Source organism: Mauremys reevesii, linkage group 4, assembly GCF_016161935.1.
Source record: "Mauremys reevesii isolate NIE-2019 linkage group 4, ASM1616193v1, whole genome shotgun sequence".
NCBI lineage: Eukaryota > Metazoa > Chordata > Testudines > Geoemydidae > Mauremys > Mauremys reevesii.
This window is the reverse complement of record NC_052626.1, coordinates 108,312,254-108,319,608: the sequence shown is the minus strand read 5'-3', so window position 1 is coordinate 108,319,608 and position 7,355 is coordinate 108,312,254.

The window sequence follows — 7,355 nt, the reverse complement described above, 5'->3', positions numbered from 1 at the left end:
GCCCCCCGCAGCTTGCCGCCCCAGGCACAGGCTTAGTGCGCTGGTGCCTGGAGCCGGCCCTGACCAGGAGCCACCTGAGGTAAGTGCCTCCCAGCCAAAGCCTTCACCCCCTCCCACACCCCAACCCCCTGCCCCAGCCCTGAGCCCCCTCCTGTATCCAAACTCCCTCCCAGAGCTTGCACCCTGCAGCCACTCCTGCACCCCAACCCCCTGCCCAGGCTCAGCCCAGAGCCCTCACCCCCTCCCGCACCTCGACCCCCTGCCCCAGCCCAGTAAAAGTGACTAGGGGTGGGGGAGAGTGAGTGATGGAGGGAGGGGGCAGGGTCTTGGAGAAGAGGTGGGGCAAGGGTGTAGGAACTTTACACTTCTTAAGCACTAAGGGGGTAGGAAGACCGCCCCCGAATTTGGAGCGGCTGAAGTGGTTCCCACCCCCCCACACTCGGTCAGGAGACACACTGATTAAGCGCCGACCAGGTGTTTACCACTGGAACACGCAGTGCATAAAGCACCAATCAGGAGAAGGGGCGAGAAGTTGGACTGAGTTAGTACATGCGCATAATAGGATGATTTATGTAACCGATTATAATAAAAGGATGTGGAAAACCCCCGTTCGGGGCACTCCACTGGAACAGACTGACGGACTTGGCTTCATTTATTGCTACACAAGGGTGTTTGGGTTTGTGTGATTAGACAGTTGGCAACCCTACCTGGGCTGTATAAGGGGAGGACAGGAGAGCAGCAGCCCATGTGGGGGAAATTACTTGGATGCTCGGAGCCCTTGTTGTTGATCCTTGCTCCCCCCCACCCCTTACATCTCCTAACGGGGCACAGAGGAGCATTAGGCGGGTGAGCAGCATCTGTGTGTAACCGCTTGCCCCTCCCCCACACATGTTCCTCCTCTGGGAGGAAGCAGAGAGAAATCTGGGTGCATAGGCGCCAACTTTCTCCAGCACCAGTGGGTGCTGGCGCCGCCCCCCCCCCCCCACTCTGACCCTGCCCCCATTCCTCTTGCCTGAATTTTTGAATATTGACTACATGTGAACTGTATGTCTGGAATACAGATTACGCACTTATATGTGTGATCCTTTTCTTCCAATGATCCATACATTTTGTCAACTTAATCTCAGTTCAAATGTACAACTTGAAATCTGGGTCACCTATTATCTGTACATTTAATAAAAACCTCAACCTGATCATTCGGAAAGCTAGGGAGAGAAAGCTGGTTTGCCAGGAATTCCTCGTCCATTTAAAGGAATTACTTCTCAACCTGAACCGTGGTTCCCCTGAATTACGGAGGAGTGGCTCCAGTTGCAGCCAGCGGTGTAGCTGCATCAGTGCAAGGGTTTAGAATTGCCAGGCAGAGCTGTTGTCTACATCAGCTTGAAACCAGCACTATCTGGGGCTTATTGCACTGTACTTTAGCTACACTAGTTTATGCCACTGCAGCTATACTAGGGCTGAAACCTGGGTAAACCCTGGGTAAACAAAGTTAAAGAAAGTTTCAGCGGTTCCCCTGAAGTTGTTCTTTAGTCTTCACTGTGCTCTGAAGTCTCCGGCCTTGCACCATTTCAGTCAATAGGGAGAGTTGCCATTGACTTGAATGGATGTAATGTAGAGTCCTACAAGAGCAGGCTACTCCAGCATGGGGAGGTGTCAGCGTAAGGAGTGCTCGGGGTTCCCTATTACTGTAGCTCAGTGAATGCTAGCTCACATGGCAGATCAGCCAGGAATGGCCCCACTGGAGTGCAGTTCCCTTTAGGGCTGGCTGGAACCTTTACGGGCCCACATCAAAGCTCATTGAAGTCAGGGGAAAGACCTTCCTTGACTACAATGGACTTTGACTCAGGTCCTAGAAGAGCCAACTCTCCCAGTTAACTGACCCCCTGTTTACCTGGAGGTTTTCAGTGTACTTCAGTCTACAGATACATGGGGCTCCCTCTTTTCCAGCCTAGCAGCAGGCCTTGGAATGGAATCACAAGGCTACATAAGAGCTTCACAGAATGTGCCACACAGCTGATCTGCAGAATGCCGGTCCAAAACCTTTGTATTCAACACAGGGGCACCACTCTCACCCAATGGCAGTAATTAGCTTGCTAGCGTGTCCATGCTAACTTCATCTTTCAAGGGTACCTAGCCCTAGCTTAAGGGCCAGTTGTCAGTTTGGTAGCTTTGCCTGAGAAAGTTGGGGATCAGAGGAGTGATTTGTTTCCCCTGTAAATAAAGGCCACCTGAGAACATTCTGACCTGTTAAATAAGTTGGGGGAAGGGGAAAAGACCCTGAAACCTTAGGATCCCCATGCCCAAGTCATAATATAGGATTCTCCCTGCTCACTGTTGCAGAGCAAAGCAAATCCTTCCTCCCTTCACTCACCAGGGTCTCTGCCCATGTACAAGTTGGGGGTGGGGAAGCTTCTCTCTCACCCCCGCACCCCAAAAGGCAATCAGTTTAACCATATGCATGTCTGAGAATGGCTTTAAATCTCCCCACCCGTTTGCACCTCTGGGTGAACCTCAATAGCCCAGGTTTGTCATTTTCAATGCTGAAAGCACCTGCTGTCCTCCAGCCTGTCCCGTCTCTGCTCTGCGTTCTCCAAGACAGCCATGGAAATGCAGCACGGTGCCTTGGTCCTCAGCACATACTAATGGATTTGCAAAATGCCACTAAAATGGATATGGAATCTCACCTCACATTGCCCAGGCATAGGCAGAAGCAGCTTCTGCCAATACTTTTATTGTTGCTTGCTGCAACACTTGCACTGATTTCCCATTATTAGTTTTACAGTCGCACTGAGAGACCCCAGCTAAGATAAGGGCCCAGTGCTAGGAGTTGTACAGACCTCTAAATAAAGAGCCCCTGCCCCAGGAAACCTACAGTGTCATATGACAAGACAAAGTGGAGGAGGAGAAACTGAGGTGAAGTGACTTACCCGAGGTCACACAGCAGGTCAGTGGCAGAGCCAGGAATAGAATCCAGGGCTCCTGTATCCCAGACCCCAACCCTGCCTATCCAACCATATGGCCTCTAAGTGCTGCCGCCTAAGGGTCTCTCAGAACATCCTTCACTGAGCAATGGCGGAGCTGAGGAATGTTGTGTTTTAGTGAGAGGCAGTGCGGTTACGATGCAGGGGGACGGTTGCGTTGTTTATTTATGGCCCAGAAAACAGGAATTAGATGCACAAGTTATGTTACTATGACAGGCCAGCCTCAACTTGTGCAGAGGGTTAAGTCTGCTGCTGCCCCTCTCTTGACTCACCAAGCTTTGCCCTGGCACTACAGCACACATGCCACCTCTGACCAGCTCTAGGGTAGGCACTGCCCTCCCACTATGGGACCTAGATGGGACAGGCCGATGGGCCAGATTCACAGACTGTGTCAGTTGACTCCAACCACGCTCAACCAGTTTATATTAGCTGAGAGAATTTGGCCCAGGGTCTGGAGCTGGCTTGACAGCATTTGCAGCAACAGTGGCATCATCAAGCACTGAGTATTTGAGGGAGGAGGAAGGCAGAGAGCCAGCAGGAAAATGGCCAAGCCAAGCATTGCATAACAGTGGTATGTGTATTTGTGCACATGCCTGACATACGCCGTGCTCTAATTGGCCTTGGAGACTGCAGTCCCCCCCTGCCCAGGCATGGAAGGGGTTAATCTGTAACTCCACACACTGCCCTAGGGGGTGCATGACAACATCAATACGTACATGTATGTGTTCAGTACAAACATGCGAAGTCAGTGTCTTTGGAAGGGGCTGCAGTAGTCACATATTAGCCAACTCCTGGATGTTTGCACAACATGAGAACCGCCCCATTCCAATAGCTGCCAGTTACACAAGCCTTTCACTCAGCCAACAAGCTTTCCCTGTTCTCTGGCTCAGGGCATGTGCTTTCCCTGCACACTGAGGGTGCTGGAACAAGAGGAGGAATCACATGTGAACAGCACAAGGGGGTGTGGGGTCCTCAGAGTAATGTAAACAATGATGCAAAGGATGTTAAATGCTGGAGGCTGGGGCTATACTCTGAGTCTGTGCCAGGTAAGCAAAAATCAATGTCACGTTGTTCCCTGAGCTCCTCAAGACTGGTGGCCTTTCAAGGCATGCACAGAGCAGGTTCTGTTCCTCGTGTGCACATTGAACAGGCTGAGGGGGCCCTCTGTCTGTTTGACAGAGAACAGCTGTCTGGTTGGTGCGTCTCCACCGGTGACAAGCCCACACTGGAGTACTAACCTCATCCTCCCCGCAAGACAGTCTCTGCAGAGAAACGCTCAGGTCATTCTATGGCACCATACAGCCAGTGAGAGTGGGGTAGGTCCACACAGGAACTCAGTGGAAATCAACTGACAGTAGAAAACACTCCGCTGAAAACAGGAACGGAACATCATTTTTAACTGGTGGAACTGGCCAAAGTTTCTCAGCCAAAGTGCCTCAAAGGTGCCTCCGCTTGCTCCCCCTTCCAGGTAATTTCAAAATAATGTGTATAAAAAAACCAAAAGCCTTTCAAAGGTTTGAAATTCCGGGTCTCTCCCTATTATCTGTGCCACTGAATGCAATAGAGGCCATGTCTTCACTGCCAAACAAGGCAAGTTTTTACAGAGAGATCACTACCTTGAGTCAGCTCTTACCTTGATGCAGGTAAACCCCAGGTGGAGGGAGCACACGGTTGACCTTACATCACGGTAAGAACTACATGCGTCTTGTCTCCTCTAGGATTTTACAGCAAGATAGTTAACTTGCGTTATCTATCGTGCTGTAGAACACATGCCTTTTTTGGCAGTGAAGACATAGCCAGAGTGAGCTTGTCTTCACTAGGAAAAAAAGTAGGTTTAATTCATGTTAAAATCCTAGCAAAGACAAGGTGAAAATTCTGTAAAAAGAACAGGAGTACTTGTGGCACCTTAAAGACTAACAAATTTATTTTAGCATGAGCTTTCCTGAGCTACAGCTCACTTCTTCGGATGCATAGAATGGAACACACAGACAGGAGATATTTATACATACAGAGAACATGAAAAGGTGGAAGTATGCATAACAACAGGAAAAGTCTAATCAATTGAGATGAGCTATCATCAGCAGGAGGAAAAAAAACTTTTTGAAGTGATAATTAAGATGGCCCCTAGAAGGTGTGAGGAGAACTTAACATAGGGAAATAGATTCAATTAGTGTAATGACCCAAAAAATTCTGTAGCTCTCACAAGAGTTAGCAGGTTAAGATAAACTAAAAACGCTTTGTTTGTTTGGCAGTGTTGTAGCTGTGTCAGTCCTAGGATATTAGAGACAAGATGGGTGAGGTAATATCTTTTATTGGACCAACTTCTGTTGGTGAGAGAGACAAGCTTTCAAGACACACAGTGCTCTTCTTCAGGTCTGAGAAGCTCAAAAGCTTGTCTCTTTCACCAACAGAAGTTGGTGCAATAAAACTTATTACCTCAGCCACCTTGTTTTTGCGAGGTGTTTAACTCCAGTTAGCTACCTTGAATTAAGACCACACCTTGATTTCCTAGTGAAGACACAGCCAGTGAATGATTCCAAGGGTTGGCTGGCTGTTTTGTTTCCTGCCCCACTTTTGGAGAGTTTTTAGAGAAAGCGTTGAAAAGTTTTGAGTAGCAAAAGGAAAAAGTGAAAGATAAAAACCCCAGAGACCCAACCCTTGGAATCATTCGTTCTGTTGCATTCAGTGGCAAAAGAAGGGGATACAATTCTGAAATTTAGAAACATTTTGTGCAAACAAACAGAAGCTGAAAAAAAAGATGTTTGGTTGACTTTTTTGTGGCGAAAAAAGGAATTTCCAACCAGTTCTAATAACTGGGTAGCAATTTTCATCTGTACAAAACAAATGATAAGGCCTGTTCATATTATTTATAAGGGTAGCACCTAGAGGCCTCAGCAAACATCAGACCCCACTATACTAGGCATTGTGTAAACACGTTGTAAGAGAGTCCCTGCCACGAAGTTACTATCTAAGCTGACAAAGGGGGAAAAAGCACAGAGGGGTGAAGTGACTTGCCCATTCACCTAGCAGGTTAATGACAGAACCTGGAAGAGAACCCAGGACCTTTAGTCTAAGGCCCTGTCTACTAGACCACATTGCCTTTTAAGCACAAGGGCTTGAATTATGATTTCTTTCAATGCATAGACTTTCCCTTCCCCTCCCCCGCCTTAGTTCTGGGCACATTGATACAGGTTAAGCTATAATAGCCACACAGTTCCACTCCAGTCAGAATGGGACTCTCCTGCAGCAGGCCTGGTAAGAGAGAGAGAGCAAATCTGGGAAGCCAGTCTAGGCTCTGGCAGACCAAGGGTCAGAAGCAAGTTCCAAAGGCAAGATGGCTTCATCGAGAAGGCCCTGTTAGCAGGCCTCTCATTTAAATTGAAGGGAAGCAGCTTGAGCACCTCCACTGAGAGTGGGGGCGTAGCCACCTCTACCTCACACTTAGACCACCGATGAAGCCCCATAAACAGCTCTGGAGAGCAACCTCCCTTCTCTACTTCTCTTAACGGCACACTCAGGCAGTGTAGTGCTGCCAGTTTAAGGGGCATGACCTTCATTTAGGGTCCCCCCAGACAGGGACATATGGCTAATGCAAAACGCATGAATTCTACACTGAGGGGTCCTTTGCATTAACACCACATCACTTTTCTCACTAATGATATGGCCCTGTGAGCAGAGATACTGGAATCCACAACGGACACATGTATGCCTATGTCATGTAGCTGTTCCATGGCAGATAATCTGAGCTCCAGATCTCCCTAGTGGCACACTTTCCACCAGAGATCTGTGTGTAGCAAGTCCTTTCCAACCCTCACAAATCTGTATATAGGGCAGCCAGGACCCTAGAGGCCTATGCACTACTTCCTTCTCACTTAAACCCCATTATGAAGGCTGAAGGGATACATAGGTCTTGTTCTGGCCCTCTGTGCTGTCACCCCTTGAACATAAGCTGGTCACACAGCAACAGTACCCGGCTAGGCTGTGGTACGGCCAGAGCCTCATGCCTCTCAACATACCAGCTGGAGATCCAAAGCTGATGATGGTGCGGGGCATGCTGCACATCCAAAATGAAGGTGATGGAATTGCTCCTACAGAGGCATTTTACCTGACCCAGTACTCTACAACCAGAAGAAGGGCTGGTTCAGCTCTTACTGTCCTGGCCTGAGAAACCTGGGCTCAGTTCTGTGCTCTTGGGAAAGTCACTTCAATGGCATTTAAGTGCCTAAATACTTTTGAGGATTTGGGCATACGCTCTCTGTGCCTCAGTTCCCCATCTGTAAAATGGGGATCAAAAGCACTGCCTACAGCACAGGCATGTTGTGAGGATAAATACAGTAAGAATTATGAAGTGCTCAGATACTATGCTAATGGGGA